This window comes from Nannobrachium achirus, assembly GCF_963921795.1.
Source record: "Nannobrachium achirus genome assembly, chromosome: 6".
NCBI classification, from domain to species: domain Eukaryota; kingdom Metazoa; phylum Chordata; class Actinopteri; order Myctophiformes; family Myctophidae; genus Nannobrachium; species Nannobrachium achirus.
In genome coordinates, this window is record NC_137815.1 from 57,155,456 (window position 1) to 57,172,900 (window position 17,445).

Genomic DNA, 17,445 nt, shown 5'->3' on the forward strand with positions numbered 1-17,445 from the left:
CCTAATACATTGCAAAGTTGACTGGCTGATTGACAACCAACAGATGACAATCAGGGAGACAATGCATGTGGCACAGAGAAGTCAGCAGGCATTGTCAAACAGTGGGGGGGTTATTGAACGGCGAGTTTCTGGATTTTGACACCGCATGCGCGCGCGTGTGTGAGCGTGCGTGTCTTCTGTGTGTCTTTACAGTGACTGGCCGCATACAAAGCTGTCCTCAGTGGGGAGTCCCTGACCTTTCTCTCTGTCAATCTCTTTTCTTTCCTAACCCGCTTTTCTTCCTTTCTTCCACCCTCTCTTTTTATAACATTCTTTCTTTCTTTCTTTCTTTCTTTCTTTCTTTCTTTCTTTCTTTCTTTCGGTGTGTCTTTGTTGGGTAGCTGTGAGGACATAGGATGTTCAAATTGGCTCTATTAATGGGTGTCAGAACTGTGACTGTGAGTGCGTGCACAGTTGTGAACAGTATTGTGTACATTTTGTCAGGGCCACAGCCACACACACACACACACACACACACACACACACACACACACACACACACACACACACACAGTCACTCACACGTGATGGCCATAACGGCAAACGTATACTTTGACGTAAGTGCAACCTGTGCCAAAAATAACAAATCAGGGTATAAATCGTACACATCTCATTGCTCTCTGATGGGATGTGCCGATGATGTGGAGTGTGCAGCTGAGAGACAGAGAAAAGGGCCAGGGCGACCTAGAGAGGCCTATGACTTCCATGTCCACCTTTCCACATGTCTCCATTCCGCCACAATCACCTACACTGCTCACCTGGCTTCTATCCAGTCTCAGTCATATATCACTCTCTGTCTTACTCAGACACACACACACACACACACACACACACACACACACACACACACACACACACACACACACACACACACACACACACACACACACACACACCTGCATGCACCTACATGGAAGGGCTATACGCTATGTGTGTATATAACTCTCAAGGAGTGGCTTGACGTTTTAACCTCTCAGCCCCCTCACCCCCCCATCTCTTTCTCTCTATCTTCTCTGGAGCTTTGTTTTTCTAGGTGAATGGGTTCGTCGAGGGGGAGAGGTGACCTGGGTTCTCTCTCTCTTCCTCCCTCTCTCTCTCTCTCTCCCCTTTGTCTCTGTCTCTCTTTCCGTTCTCTCACTCCTTCTTTCTGTCATTCTGTCCTGCTTTCTTGTTCAGGTGCACCGGGAGCTGTGGTGACAGTTGAAATGCCACATTGTTCTGTTGCCGTCATACCTCAGTGAGACTTGGTGCTTTGTGTGAGTGTTATCAGTCTTTTACGTTTTACCCCTTTGCTTTCTAATTTGTACGCGTGTGCACGTGTATTGACAGCTGTGTCAGGATTTATTGGCAGGTGTGTGTGTGTGTGTGTGTGTGTGTGTGTGTGTGTGTGTGTGTGTGTGTGTGTGTGTGTGTGTGTGTGTGTGTGTGTGTGTGTGTGTGTGTGTGTGTGTGTGTGTGTGTGTGTGTGTGTGTGTGTGTGTGTGTGTGTGTGTGTGTGTGTGTGTGTGTGTGTGTGTGTGTGTTGTGCACAGTTTCCTATACATCAGACATGTCCATAAGGGCAGCAGGGCAGGACAAAGCTTTTCTTCTCTCCCCCTGACCTCCTATATGGCTCTGGACATTGTTCTCAGTATCCTATTGAACTGAGACTCCACAGACAGACACAAACCACAATGGAGAATTGTGTGTGCGTGTGTGTGTGCACGTGCATGTGTGCACATGTGTGCAGTGCACATGTTTACATATCGTCGTTGTCGGGTGAAAACCTTGTATGTCCAAAACCGTTCGTTTTGCATTTTCCATTAAAAAAAGTATTTAAACTAGTGAAAACAGCCGATCTACAAGCACACAACGCCTCGCACCGCGTGTGCTTGTAGATCGGCTGTTTTCACTACTTTCGTGCGACAGCCTCTTATGAAGAAGCAGGGCTTTACTTCGCGAAAAACATACAAATGTGAAACTTGAAGATACAAGGTTTCTGCCTGACAGTGACGATAATGTTCCTCAGGCTCTCCTTATGTATAGGTGTGTGTAATCACACAATATGATAGGGAGAATCTGCCATCCTTAAAACATGACATTATTCTTTGGTGTCTGCCGTGAAGCCAAAACGAGGACTCTTAAATTAACTGGAAAAAAGTACTTGAGGAAAACATAGTTTGGTCACTGACAACACAGCTATTGGCAGCCTTGCTTTTATTGTCTTGGCAGTTGGCACAGTCTTATAGCACTTACCTTGTCCATACAACTCTGTGTTACTTTCTCTTGTTTCTTTCAGTGTGTCTGCTTGTTTTTCTTTTTGACATAGCATCATTCGATTGTTGCTCACTAACAATACTTCAACATCAGCAACCAAGGCTGTGTCTCCTATTGTGTGAAGTAAACGTAGTCCTAGTTGTTGAAAACTTCACAAGAATGTATGGGTCATATGTTTTGCGTGGCCTACTTTGTGTTGTGCGTTGCACCATCTCTTTGCACTGTGTGGGAGATCCTGTTGTCCCTGTACTTTGTTGCATCAGCACGCACACACACACACACACACAGTGAGTGACACTCTACAAGTTGTTAATAGCGTATCTCTGCCGCTGTGTCACAGAGACAAATTCCCTGAGAGTTTATTCAGCACTCGGTAAATAAAATGCTGTCAACTACCGAGTGCTTCTATAATCTTTAATGAGCAAGGGAGAAGTCCTGATAAAGTATGCTGTCTCAGGTGTGTTTGGACACACTTGATATCTTGTCCTTTACCAGTGAGACTTCTTATTGATAAGATAGAAGAAGAATTACAGATAAAGATGTGATTGTCAAATGTGTTGGAAGATGCAAGGTGAGAAAGAGATGCAAAGTAGTTGTATCTTCTGTTTTTGAAAGTTGAGATTTCAATGGGTTTGTCTAAATTAGTTTTGCTTAGGCCTTGTGTACTTAATATTGTGCAGCTAAACCTTTCTTCTGTTGTAGTCCTATCATCTTCCTATTCCTGGCTGCAGTAACCAATGAACATCTCCCTCAGGGATCAATAAAGCTGTGATCGTTTGTTTTCGCCATAAGTTTGCACTGATCCTTTTGAAATCATCTGTAACGTAGTTGTCTGTAATTGAGAACCCTCAATTGCTATCAATTGTGCCATCTTCTCATAACTTGTCTTCGTGGCACTTTTGACACAGTGTTTCACCTGTTACGTAGTGGAAGAAAAATGACTGTTATACATTGGAAATGTTTTGTTCACGCAAATGTAGACCTGCATGCACACAAGCACGCACGCATGCACACAAGCACGCACGTACGCTATCTTTACTTGTGGGCGGGGGTGACAAAAGTGGAGGTCTAATACCGCCGAAGGGCCGTCCTCTGAGAGACACAAGCAGAAAGAGGCCACAGGAGAAAGACTACATCTAGAGTAGACACAGAACGCAGAGGGCAAAGTCAAGTACACTGTCCTGTAAGCATCTTCGCACACTTTAAGGTAAGAGCTCTGCTTACCCAGAGCTTGGCCACCTCTTGCATGTTAATTCATTCAGAGGTGTAATTGGTTGGGTTGATTGATCACTTTGACATGTACTCTTCCATGTGAAATGTACTAAATCTATAGCAGCGCTGCGTATATCTCTGAATAGCATCTGATGCTAAATGAAAACTAGAAAGGTGCAATTCTGGGAAATTGCAATATAAATATATTAGATATTGTGATGTCAAGTGAAGCATGAACAATCCTGTCTGTCAGAAAAGGTCCATTGAACTCAATGGACTTTTGGGGTTTTGGTGTTACAGAAACAAATCGGGTTTACTTTAGGTGAACAAAAAAGGTTAACTAAAAACACGTTTATTCAGGTGACATAAAAGTTCCCGGAGCTAGAACAATAGTCTGGTATTTTAACCCTAACCTAATATAATTTAAACATAGAGGCACAACTTTTCTATTATTTCTTTTCAATGTAATGGTTTGGTCATAGAGGAAGCTGAGACCAAATCACAGTTTCAGGGTCTCTCAACACCTTCTCCGCTATTCTGGTTTTATCCGAGCCAGCCTTTACAATCTGTACAATGCTACAGGTATGAATTTGCATCCAGGGATACGTACAGAGCACCGATCCCCATCTGTGTGCTCTGCTGTATCAGCCTATTTATCAAGGCCTGTGAATCAGTCTGAACAAGAAATAACTGAAGTGTCTCTGAACACTGCACTGCCTCACTTATGACAATACTGAGTGGGTTCTGGGCCTTTTGTGGAGCACACAAGTATGGACCTTTCTATAATTTGTGTGTGTGTGTGTGTGTGTGTGTGTGTGTGTGTGTGTGTGTGTGTGTGTGTGTGTGTGTGTGTGTGTGTGTGTGTGTGTGTGTGTGTGTGTGTGTGTGTGTGTGTGTGTGTGTGTGTGTGTGTGTGTGTGTGTGTGTGTGTGTGTGTGTGTGTGTGTGTGTGTGTGTGTGTGTGTGTGTGTGTGTGTGTGAGCAAAGCAGGCGTGCAAGCGCACAATGAGATGGCGCGCCGTGGCAGAATACAAGCTCATACAGGACCAAGGTGTGTTTCATTAAATACAGTTAAAGGTGAATCTTTTGTTGAGGAGAATGAGTTGTCTGCGTGTTCTATTGTTTGCGTAAAATAGCTCAGACAGTGGAATTTAACTGTCTAAGTCTCGTGTCCATTCCCACGCGGGTTCTTCTCATCACAGAGAATACGTCGCTAATTCTTCTGTGCGTCTCAGAAGCGGTTCGGGAGATAAGATAAAACATTAATGATCCACCATGGTAATTTTATTCATTACAGCAGACAGTTGCAGGTCCAGGATATCGTCGTTGTCGGGTGGAAACCTTGTATGTCCAAAACCGTTCGTTTTGTATTTATCATTTTAAAAATGATTTAAACTAGTGAAAACAGCCGATCTACAAGCACACAACGCCTCGCACCGCGAGGCATTGTGTGCTTGTAGATCTGCTGTTTTCACTACTTTTGTGCGACGGCCTTGTGTGATGAAGCAGGGCTTTGCTTTGCGAAAAAATTTACTAATTTGAAACTTGGAGATACGAGGTTTCTGCCCGACAGTGACGATATGGCTATTGGTTATTATAATCCATTGTATGACAATGTCGCGCACTGAAAGCAGCTGATCTGCAAGCTTGCAATGCATCAAATCTGCTATTTTCACATTAATAATAATAATACACAAAGACTCAATTCAGAAAAGCTAAATAAATAATTAAATGTCCAACGTTCAGGTGACATCTTATGGGATGAAAAAAACAAAATCGTTACAAAGCACCTACAGAATAGTAAAGTATATGTTCAGAGATGCATTACCATTTTAGACATGGTAATTGTGTATACTATATACATTATGCGGTGTGTAATCTGTGTATATAGCATTTCAAATGTGCTCGGTGCATCATAATAATAATAATCCAAGATTATGTACAGGCTAATGAATAATGATTTTGGTGAATAAAGGATTAATATGCAAATTGACCAGATGTGCTGTACATACATTTTTAGTTTACCATTTCAGATTTTACTCCACACACACTATGATGACGCTTTTGACAGTTTTGCTTTACTTTAAATAAGATATGTTATAATTTATAACCAAGCGTGGAAGATATGAATGTCTAATGGGACTCAGACAGAGAGGCAGAAAGACAGATGTTTTTTGTTTGTTCGACTTATTCCAAGGCATTTATCGGCCTGTTGCCATGCTCTGTCCGGTGAATTTGTTTATTTCCTACAGATCGAGAGAATTCACAACCGCTCTATTGATAGATCAACTCTGTTCGCACAAATAAAAACATACTAGTTTCCTGGTTAATTTACATACTTTTTTTGCCGAGCAAACAACACGGCACTGTTTTCATTGGTACCCTTTAACTCAATTCTTCATCACAAGACTTCCCTTATTAGAGCCGCGTGTGTGTGTGTGCGCGCGCGCGCGCGCGCGTCTGTGTGTGTGTGTGTGTGTGCGTGCTCACGCTAGCAAACGTACACGCATGTGTGGTCAGTCACTTGCAAATGACCAGAGAGACCATTTGTTTATGCCGCAGCGGTCCTGTGGCATGATTTGCATTTCTTTTGAAAATCTGTGAAATCTAAAGCGACAGTAGAAGCATTATGTGTCCACTTTGTAAAAGCCGGTTGTTTGCTTTTTACAACTTTGGGAACAATATTTAACTTAATAGTGGAGGGAAGAGAAAACTAACTGTTGAGATCTTACAAATGAAGCCATTAGAGACGATTGGGCATGTCATCATCATTTCTTTTTCATTTATTGATTCATATCGTCACCGTCGGGCAGAAACCTTGTATCTCCAGGTTTCAAATTTGTACGTTTCTTCGCCAAGTAAAGCCCTGCTTCATCATAGAAGGCCGTCGCACAAAAAACTAGTGAAAACAGCAGATCTAAAAGCACACAACGCCTCGCATTGCGAGGCGTTTTGTGCTTGTAGATCGGCTGTTTTCACTAGTTTAGTTCATTTATCATTTAAATGATAAATACAAAACAAACACGTTTGGACATACAAGGTTTCCACCCGACAACGACGATATACTGTATCAGGATTAAATAAATCAAACTTTGAAGCAAAGAAAATTAGGCACACGCACGCACGCACGCACGCACGCACACACACACACACACACACACACACACACACACACACTGAACTGAACTTTAGAATGACTTTACATAACTTTTTAACTATATTCCTTGTGACTACTGTTGCTATGGAGGAATAGAGGGCTCAACATAGTTGAGGACACCTCCAGAGGGAAGAAGTAATTGGAAATGTCATTTTTTTTGGCTTGTTAAAGATAATAATGATATCATGTGTGATTATTTCCTGAAAAGACTGTGCTACTACTATCATGCCTTGCCTGATGGTTCGAGTTATCTCTCCATCACTATACACTCCTATCTGCAACACCTCTATTTAAATAATGAGGCCTAATGTAAATTAAACCACGAGGAAAAAAAACTAGAATGCATGCTGTGCACTTCTCTCATCTATGTGCCTCTCCCACATATTGGAAATCAGCCGGAGATGCTAAATGAGATAATCGCTGGGAAGGATTTCACACACTTTCCTCCTTCAGGTGACTACGTTGAAAGTAATACGTTCCAAAGTCTTTAACTTTTTATTAAATAACTCAATTTGATCTACATGATGGCAGTGGCATAGCCATAAATCAGGGATATAAATCGATGAGTGGCGTTGTATTAGGGATGGGACGATAAGCGATATATTATCGTTTATCGTGATAAAAAACATTGTGGTGTCGTCCTCCGTCATGCACCGGGATCAATTCACCTTTTATTTGCAGAGCTGCATATCCGGTACCACTTAAACCCTCTATTATTGGTAAAAGGTACTTATAATATACGTACTTGATACAGTCTTTTTTTCACTCTCTATCAAATGTCTTTGCCAAAAAATAGCCGATCTACAAGAGCTTGTAGATCTGCTATTTTTTGGCAAATGATCCGCCCGATAGTGGATGTTTTGATTATCGCGATAATATCGTTAATCACGATTTCTTTGGTCACAATAATCGTGATATGAAATGTTCATATCGTCCCATCCCTACGTTGTATTGGATGACCGCTGATGGGGACACGAGATTTGTCAGTTGCAAACCCATTGGCTTTACTTCCTCTTATTTGCTATCCAGTAATTACGCCACGGTTTGATGTGCTGTTGGACAGCCTCTGGCTGCACCTCTGTACTACTGTACTGTATGTACTGTATTCACACAAAGACCTCTGTTCATTTTTTTTAGCCGAGGTCTGATATGATTGCAGATGAATCCTCACCCCTGTAACTTGTGATGTGTCGCATACTGTAGTCTTCTATACAGTATCTAAATAGTTATCCATGTCATGTTGACTTGCAATATATTTACAGACTTGTCTTAATAGGCTACTGCCTAACTGCATCATGCATTGGTCGGTAGAAATAAGAAGTGGTTGTTTGATACGATGACATTCAATGAATCGACTTACAGAATCAGCATGACGAACATGCAATCCTGTTGTTGCATATCTAAAATTGTCATATTTTTTGTAACTACTATATGTATCGGTGCCTTCCTTATTCGCACACTTTCTTTCCAAATGGGTGAGTGGTGTTGTTGGTGGGGATAGTGATTGTTCGCATTTGTATGTATTTGATTGACTTTTATTGAGAGCCAGGTGGAAATGACACGCATATAGAAAAGGAATGTTTTTATTTTTCAGTTAACATTAACAACCTAAAATAAATCACAAATAATAATATTCCTCCTCTTTTCCCTCTACAACAAATCTCTTCGCTGAAAATAGCCGATCTGCAAACTCGCAAGTTCGTGACTCGTTGTGAGCTTGTAGATCTTTGCAGAATGTTCGGCATGTGCATGTGGTTACCACTCAAGTTAGCAGAGAGAGGTTTTAGGTAAGATGTAAGACATCACTGGGTTCCACTCCAGCAATTTGACATTCAAATGATGTAACCAATTAAATGACTAAGAGAACAGTCAGAAAACAGCCCAATTTGAGCAAATTTGATCTATAAGGGCAAAGCATTTAAGAGCCATGTGGAAGAAGGAGAGAGAAAGGTTCTCTTTGGTACAAATGGTTGCCAAAATCAAACGAGAAGAGGTCAAGACCCTGACAACGGCATTGTTGCCGCCACGCGTAGCTGTAGTTTTTATTATTGCCATGCATTAGCCATACTATTAAAGAATATAAGAGCCATTTGGAAATGCTTCATCTTATTTTAAATGCCACAGAAAAGTAGGGCATTTTGTGATGCCTAGATTAGGCTCATGGTTATTCCACAATTCCACAATGGAAACCCATGACTAACTTGACTGAATAGACGTGTGCACCAGCATCTCCATTATCCGTGCATGTTGGTTGTATTTACTATTTATCTTGGGAAGATAGTATTTTCCCTCCAAATGTAGGCCTACCCGTGAGGCGTGTTTTACAATTATGCTAAATAATAAATTAGTCAAATGTTTAGTAGGGTCAGCAGACTAGTTCAATGGTATTCAACACTTTTCACATCAAGGTCCATTATTTATTGGGCATTTGAGCCACGGACCTCTCAGACCCAAAACCTACGAATAATTTGTTGTTGTTGGATAAGATTTTGTCTACAATTCCATGCTGTCTTGATGTGGTACAAATAGTAGAGATAACAGGCAAACATTGATCATATTAAGAATGTTTCCACATTCTTCTGAATTAAGCAATGTAGATGTTTAACAATACTTAGTTAAAGATCTATAAGGGTCAATTTGCTTACCAACTCTCCATCATTTAGCTGGGGACCACCTGGAAGCCCCTCAAGGACCAATGATGGTCCATGGACCACTGGATGAAAACCAATAGACTAGTTGACTAGCTAGTGCACACATCCCTTCTGGGATCCTGGTGGGGTAGAAGTTGGGATGCTTCAGTTGATTGTTTTCGAATGAAGTTCTTGACATGCCCCAAGGCTAAGATGTCATCAGAGCACTGTGAGATGTCTTGTTTAGAGGTTTTTGGTTGGCACCCAGATGGAGCAGGTCTATAGACACAGGCCATGAGGATGTTGTCACTATGGTGGGCAGCCCAACTATTTAGTCATAAAACCTGTTCATTGGAACTGATGAAGATATTTAGCAGGGTTCTTTGTAACACAGGCAACCTTGGCCACACACACACACACACACACACACACACACACACACACACACACACACACACACACACACACACACACACACTCTGTCAATGCTGAGACGAGCAGGCCTTCTTTAGAATCACCTGTTGTGCTCCTTACTGCTCAAATGCGTTTCCATAGCAACGCCTTGGAGCCCTGGCCCCCCCTCAGTCTATAAGACCCTCAGCAAACAGACCCCTGCCAAACACACACACACACACACACACACACACACACACACACACACACACACACACACACACACACACACACACACACACACACACACACACACACACACACACAATATTGTGTGAACACGTGTGCACTCTCAAGCAGGAGCTGTGAATGGGGCGAGGATCTAAAGTGTGCCGGGCTGAAGCAGAGAGCACATTGTGCAAGTCTGGCCCCCCTTTGTCTGAGCTCGCCCGAAGGACAGGGGATGGGGGGGGGGGGCTTTCTGAAGGGAGAAAAAAGTGGTCTTCATACACATCCTTTCTTCCCCCTCCCTTGTTCTATCTCTTTATTGGGCTATGTGTTTTGTCCTAGGCTCCCCTCCTCCTTCTCCCCTGCTCTCTGATAAATGCCACAGTAGCCTTTCGCTAGCCGCCACAATGCGCGACCTGTTTCAGAGAGAGAGGGAGAGAGAGAGAGAGGGAGGGAGAGAGACGGATGGTGAGAGAGGCCTGAAAAGAAAGAGGCTGCTTTTTAACCTGCGTTTCTGAAAAGCAGGAGAAGAAAGGGCCCGCTACTAAAGCCAGCGTCCTGTTCTCCTCTCTTTTCTCTCTTTGTGAAGGGAGCAGTTGTGTCATCAGCCTATTTATACATCTTATTTAGAAAGCCCACTGAAGGGAGGGAGAACATCTGAGAGAGAGAGAGAGAGATGGGGAGAGAGAGAGAGAGAGAAATGGAGAGAGAGAGAGAGAGAGAGAGAGAGAGAAACATAAAGAATAGAAAGTAAGGCTTGGACAGAAGTACAGATGATACAGTGTGTGTGCGTGTGTGTGTGTGTGTGTCAAATATTTTAATTCTCATAGCTGTTATGGTCATCTCTGGTCCTGGAGACCTGGAGTACTACTAGTCTTCTGTTCTAGAGATTGCATTCACATGTCTAAATTAGGTCCTGAATAAAGATGGACAGCTTAAAACAGTGGTTCTCAGCCCTTTTCATGTCAAGGACACCCACATTGATATGTATTTGGTCCAGTGATCCAGGCACCTTGGCTCATAAGTGGCCTGGCAGTGCGTCGCGGGTTGCTAATTTTACTAGGGTGGAAACGGGATAGAGCATTCTTTTTCGGTGGAGATGACGGAGGATGCTAATTCACCAGCGTCGGCAGGTTAGCATTTCACCAGGTTAGCATTCACCTGCGTTCATTTTACTGAGGTTAGTGTTAGGTTTAGGTGGGAGCGCTTTGCTGTTTCTACATGTCATCTTTTCGACACCCAACTCTAACCCTTACCCTAACCCTAACCTCCGTGGAGTGAGTTGCTAACCCTCTGGTCGAAATGATGGTCGTTCGTTGACCACAATGGAGTGCTCCCTACCTCCGGTTCAGCCCATCACAAGCTTCAAAAATGGGTTCGGGCGTGGTTATCCCGTTTCCACCCTACAGAACATAAACTCGCTCGCGGGTTCGTGTCCCTTCCTAGCGCCCCCAAAATGTGGAAGGCAATCATAGACAAATGGAACTTACTGATGCATCTTGATCACATGACTCCAGAGATAATGTTTACCGATTTGCGTAAGTATTTGGGTAACTGGGACTCTCGCCCCAAAACACACTCGCCCCGTTTTTTCTTTGTGGACAACTCGCTAAGGCTGGAAGGCTGCAACAACGAATCGATAAAAATCGATGACTTAAATCTTTGCCAACTAATTTGATTATCGATTTTTATCGGCAACGAATCGCAGATCTTTTTCAGATATTAAATGTAGCTTACTGCTACTATGAGCCAGCTCTCTTCCCGTAGGCTACTATTTTTAAACATATTAAAGCCAAGACTATGGTCCTCCCATGGCTCCCAGTTGCTTAGGCAAATATGTAAAAGATAATTAATAAAATAATACTTTATTATTGCAGAAGTCATAGTTATTCTTACTTTCTCTTATTGGAAAAAAGTGTTGCCTATACACCAGATAAAAATAAGAAACAAATTATTGAAGGAAAATAAATAATATATTATTAATGCTTGGATACATTTGCTTTCACCACCAGCGAATGCTGGCTTACTGGTGTACTTGTTCTGCTTTGAGAATAAAGGTTGCCTACCCCTGATCTAGTCGATATATCTAAACCAGTCTACCTGCGTGCAGGATTATGAATCAAGAACATGAACTGACTAGAACAGAGTTTCTCAAACATTTACATTTCAAAGTCTCCCCTTAACAATAATCGTTAGTTGCAGCAGTTTTACTTATAGGTATAGGAATAAGTTTAAGGTTAGGCATAGTTTTACTGAAGTTAAGGTATAGGAATACGTTTTTGTTTTTTTTTAAGATTTGTTTTTTGGCTTTTATGCTTTTATTGGATAGTACAGTAGACTGACAGGAAACAGGGGGAGAGATGGGGAGAGACATGCGGCAAAGGTCGTCCGGATCGGGAATCGAACCGGAGACGCCGCCAGGCATCAATGCCTATATGGTATGCGCTTAGACCAGTAGGCCACCGGGCGCCCCAAGGTATAGGAATAAGTTTAAGGTTAGGCATAGTTTTACTGAGGTTAAGTTTAGGAATACCTGGTGGCGACCACCCTGAGGTCGTCGGATTTGACCCGGGGCGAGGCTGTTTTGGGGGCGAACGTTCTTGTATTGGACACGTGCAGAGGGAGCGCCTCTGTTGGGTATCACCGTAAGGAAAAGGCCTTTGTGTTGTCTTAATCACTCCATCGCAGCACAGGAGTTCCCAACACTGCTCTTTGTGCGGTGAACAGAACAACTTGTAGATCCCTGCATGCTTTTTAGGACTTGCAGACAAACACACACACATGCATGCATTATTCTCAGAAAACAAGAAAAAAAACCTGTGAAAACAGCATGTGTATTCCTGATGAGTTTTGGTCCATCTTGTACCTCTTTCGTTCGGTGCACCCTTGACATCAAAAGGCCAAGAGAACAGAGGAAGGGAAGGAGAGAGGAAGAGACTGAAGCTTTTGTGCTTCAGTCCCTCAGAGCATATTCTCTAGTAATGAGGCCCAGTCAGCAATGCAAGAAACCTTTGTGCGTTTCTGTGCACATCTGTGCATGCATGATAGTTTCTTATCAATTGTTCCTATACAATATCTTATGAAAGAGACCCAGGCCAACAAACGTGGGCACTCGCACGCACACGCACACACGCACACACACAAGGTTATGACAGACCATAGTCTGCGCCGAGTTCATTTTTATGTAAAAGCACAGTCAGTGTCTACATAATGCCTTCCATGGAAAGGATTGAAGGTCTACGTGACCTGACTGAGTACATCATGGGTGTACTGCTGACATCGCATTGATGTGTCATGCACCTCTTGTGAACAGCCCACTGGGGGGAGAGAATATTACGTATTACGAATTTATTGTATTTCCGTCTAAACTCTAAATGTACCCCTTCTCAAACGGAAGTACAGTACCTAAAGAGAAACAACAAGCACATAATCCATAGTCATCATCTGTGTAATCATGTTGGACTGACTGACTGACTGACTGACTGACTGACTGTGGTTATGCTGTGTGATTGCAGCTGAAGAATAGAAGATGTTTTCCTGTGAGCTTGTTGCTTGCTTTAATCCGCTGCGTTCTGAGTGGAGAGGCAGAGGGACTCTTGTAAATTGTTGTGAAAGGAGAAGAAATGCTTTGAAAAAGCAAATTGAACAGGTAGGCCTACATAATCTGTGATACGCTGTGACCAGCCCTTGGCTTGCACTTGCACATACTGACCAATTGGCTCTATACTAGCTGTGCTGTCGCGGCTAAACATCATTTTAACTAGAACGGGTACACATTATTGTGTATCATTATTTTATGCTTTAACTATTGAAAAATAGCAGATATACAAGCTCACAGCGCGGCACTGAGTGCCGCGCTGCGAGCTTGTAGATCTGCTATTTTTGAAAAATCGTGAAAGTTTCAATTTTGACCCGATTCTATAAGTGTCTTGTGAATCCTTCTAAGGTTTTAGGAAAAACCCTATGTTTCTATGTCAGCAATCTGGCCAGCCATCGTCAAAGAAAAGGTCCTTTTCACTTAAATGGAGCTCAGTTAGTCTGTTCTTGAGAGACTACTATGTCAGTGGTTCTCAAACCTTTTCATGTGAAGGACCCCCAAAATTATATGTATTTGGCCACGGACCCCCATCACAAAATATTTAGTTCCAGGGACCCCCCAGAAGCAAAATTTGAGTTACAAACGTTCGCTTTAAAAATACATACAAGTCAAAGATTTGCTCCTATTTTCAATACTTTTTCAAAAATAGCAGATCTACAACTGTGAGCTTGTATATCTGCTATTTTTCACTGGTTAAAGCATTCAATAATCTCAGGCCTAAATGGGTTAAGCTCACAATAATTTTGCCACTCACCTCCCCACACTGTAAAATCTGGTCTGTTAATTTACCCCTGAAAGTGTAAAAACACAGTTAAATCTTTTCACCTTCAGAGTTGAATCACCACTGCATTTTACCATGTGTAAATAGTATACACACTATGTACAGATGTGCCATTTCAAAACTTCACACGTCCTGCCATTGGCAAGAGAGTAGATTTTCAGGGGATTTGCAGAAAATTTAGATTGTAGATCAGCTATTTTTGCAAAATAAGCTCTGTACTCCTTAAAAATTAGAAAAGCGAAACAGGGAAAGAAACTGGTGGAGAAAAAAAGCATTTGCAGGACATTTTCAGGAAAAGAGCAGTGCATGCTGAAGAGTTGAAACGGCACATCTGTATTTTCCTATGCCATTGTGTGAGGCAGGTGTCAGGAAATCCTACTCAGGTATAAAAGCTGACTTTGTTCCAAGGTGCGAGGCAGACAGCGGGGCGGGCAGTCGTGCTGGATGGCGTTATCGTGTCACCATCACACCTGTTGGGGCGAGAGCGGCGCTGCTCAAATCGTTATTGGTGCTGGCGAGTGAGGGTCACCTGCAGCAACATGCTAATTATGCAAATGAGGCCCTCATTTGGTGGGGTTTGAAGAGGCCCTTTGTCTCAGCCTCTTGAGAGAGCTGGGGGGGGGGCGGGTGATGATGTAGGTGGTGCTATTGGGAGGGTGGGGGTTAATATAACAGACAGTAGAGAAGACAGACTTCAGGAGAGAGCGAGTTGGTCCTGACGTGGTGTAGAATAAGACCTGCTGAGGGAGCAGCAGTGGACCTGCATGGCGGACGGTGGCACTACTCTCAGGTCAGTTCACAGAGCCCTGAGGGGCTCCTTCAGTCAACCCTGGGGGTGGATGTCATACTGTCCAAGCGTTAATGTCTTTTTTAGGGTGTTCGCTGTTCGGGGTAAATAAATGAATTGGTAATGCGAATCACCTTTGATTCCATGTATTTTATCTTGCATGTCAGGGGTGGGCAACTTTAATGATTTGAGAGGGCCACGATATTTACCCACTCACTCCAGAGGACCACATTGCATACGTATATCAGAAAACCTCTTATCTTATCTCTGTATTTTAACTTTTTTTGTAAATGAATGCTTACTTAGTCCCAAAAAAGCAAAAATAGCCGATCTACAAGCTCAAGCTCAAAACTGCGATGCGTTTTGAGCTTGTAGATCATCTATTTTTGCTATTTTTGAATTGGAATGCTGAATCATTTTTTGCTATTTTTTAATTAGAATCCTTTTTCTTTATTTTTTTCAAATGCAAATTTAATTTCAAATGCATTTAGTTATACTTATGTTAACTCTTTAGACAATAACATTGCAATACTATAGTCACTAAGCTACTAATATAGACTGTAAGTAAAGTGCATCATGTTTGGAATTGTAACAGCTGAAATCAATAATAGGCCTATATCAGTATTGACATCAGGGATCTTCATGGGCATAAAAGGGATTCTGGGGACACCCATATATGGACTTTTACCTGTGATGTCACAGTGAAGTGTCAGGGGAACCACAGTGTCAGGTGTGACCTACAGATAGACAGAGATACGCGGACAAGATGTGCCGGTTTTCATAGTTCATAGTTCGCAATTAACCTGAGGGCCGCGTTAAGTGAAGGTGAGGCCCCCTGGCCGCCAGTTGCCCATGTATGTTGTATGTATTTAAGATTCCCTTTGAATGGCTTTTGGTCATGTTATCGTATAATCAGGCTGTTGTGAGTGCCCGGGACAGTTTTTAAATTGCTTGATTCAGTATTTAGATATTTGATATTCGTTTTATCAGACACACCCCCTTTCTATACAAAACTTCAAACACCATTTTAACCATGATATATTCATCGAAAACACCCAGCCTTGGTTCTGGTGACTCATACTGCCCTCCTAATGCGTGAGAGGGCCGTGTTTTTCATGGTTAAATTGGAGTGAAAATGAATATCCAATATCAAAATACTGAATCAAGCAACTTAAAAACTGTCCCAGGTGCTCCCAAAATCCTAATTAGACGATTAAAAGATTTTTTGGAATGAAATATCCCTTTTTGAGTTAATGCAAATTGTCTTTTTAGAGATCGCAAACAGTTTTGCATTGACGGTAAATTCAAATGGTGCAATTCTGGCACGAATGTCATCAGCTCGGGCCAATCCTGTGCACCATCAGATACCCGTTTGTACATGAATCATGATGCACATTGTCAAACATCACTAAGCAAATACTGCTAACTGTGAAACACTTCCCTAAACATTTGTTTATACATGGGGCTGCACTTGTCTTTACTTGTCTGCACGGCAGGATTGAAACTTAATATCTACTTCCTTTGCCACTAAGCAAACCAAATGATTAAATCAATGAAAGGTGTATTGAAATAGAGTCAGGGGCGCGAGTTGATGAAGACGAAGAGGTTAAAAGACACAAAGATACTTTTCAGATTTGTTGTCCATTTTCTGTATTAACATGTATCACTGCATGTGGGTTGAATCCGTGCTAATTCCGTCTCTGACCATGTCATTACAGCTGTTGATCTTCTGGTTTATGATGAGAACATTTTTATTTGTTATTTATTTTCTTGCAAAGATGAATCTCTTTAAAATGTCGACCACTTTATCCTGCCACTCTGAAAACTGGCACAGAGCAGCTCCTGACACCCCCACCCTTCCCTCTCTTTTTGTCTCTCGCTCTCTCTCTCTCTCTCTCTCTCTCTCTCTCTCTCTCTCTCTCTCTCTCTCTCTCTCTCTCTCGCTGTCTGTCTTTTATATGCTCTCTCTGCTATTCTCCCCCGGGCGATATTTGGAAAACGACAAAGACGACGTAAAACCCAACAAACTGCTCCTGTCGGGAGGGTTATAAGAAAGGAGAGATAGACAGAGAGAGAGAGTGAGGAAGAAAAGAAAGAAAAGAAGAACAACAGAAGGGGATTTGCATTGCCAATCCCCCTGGGGGTGAAATGTTGGGTTTTTACGCGTTACAACTTGTTAGGTAACTGAAGCTTTTGTGTGAAGTGTTTCTTGTGTCGTGGGAAGTGTAAGGTTTCACTGTTGTCGGTGCTCAAAGGAAAGGAGGAGATCTTTATCAGTGTGCATAGACATGTTCCCTCCATCCGCTTCCATGCTCCCTCACTCCTCTCCCCTCGGTTGGGCCCATTTACCGGTTTTTGAGGACT

At 42.4% G+C, this 17,445-nt stretch overlaps 1 protein-coding gene across 1 annotated transcript in view; it reads left to right on the forward strand.

Moving 5' to 3' along the window:
* Positions 1–3,406: 3,406 nt before the first annotated feature.
* The window catches only part of sox13 (SRY-box transcription factor 13), a gene marked incomplete at its 3' end in the record, with an annotated part of 46,152 nt that continues 32,113 nt past the window's right edge, over positions 3,407–17,445 (forward strand). Inside the window, exon 1 of the mRNA XM_080727444.1 lies at positions 3,407–3,502. The remainder of the gene's footprint in view (positions 3,503–17,445) is intronic.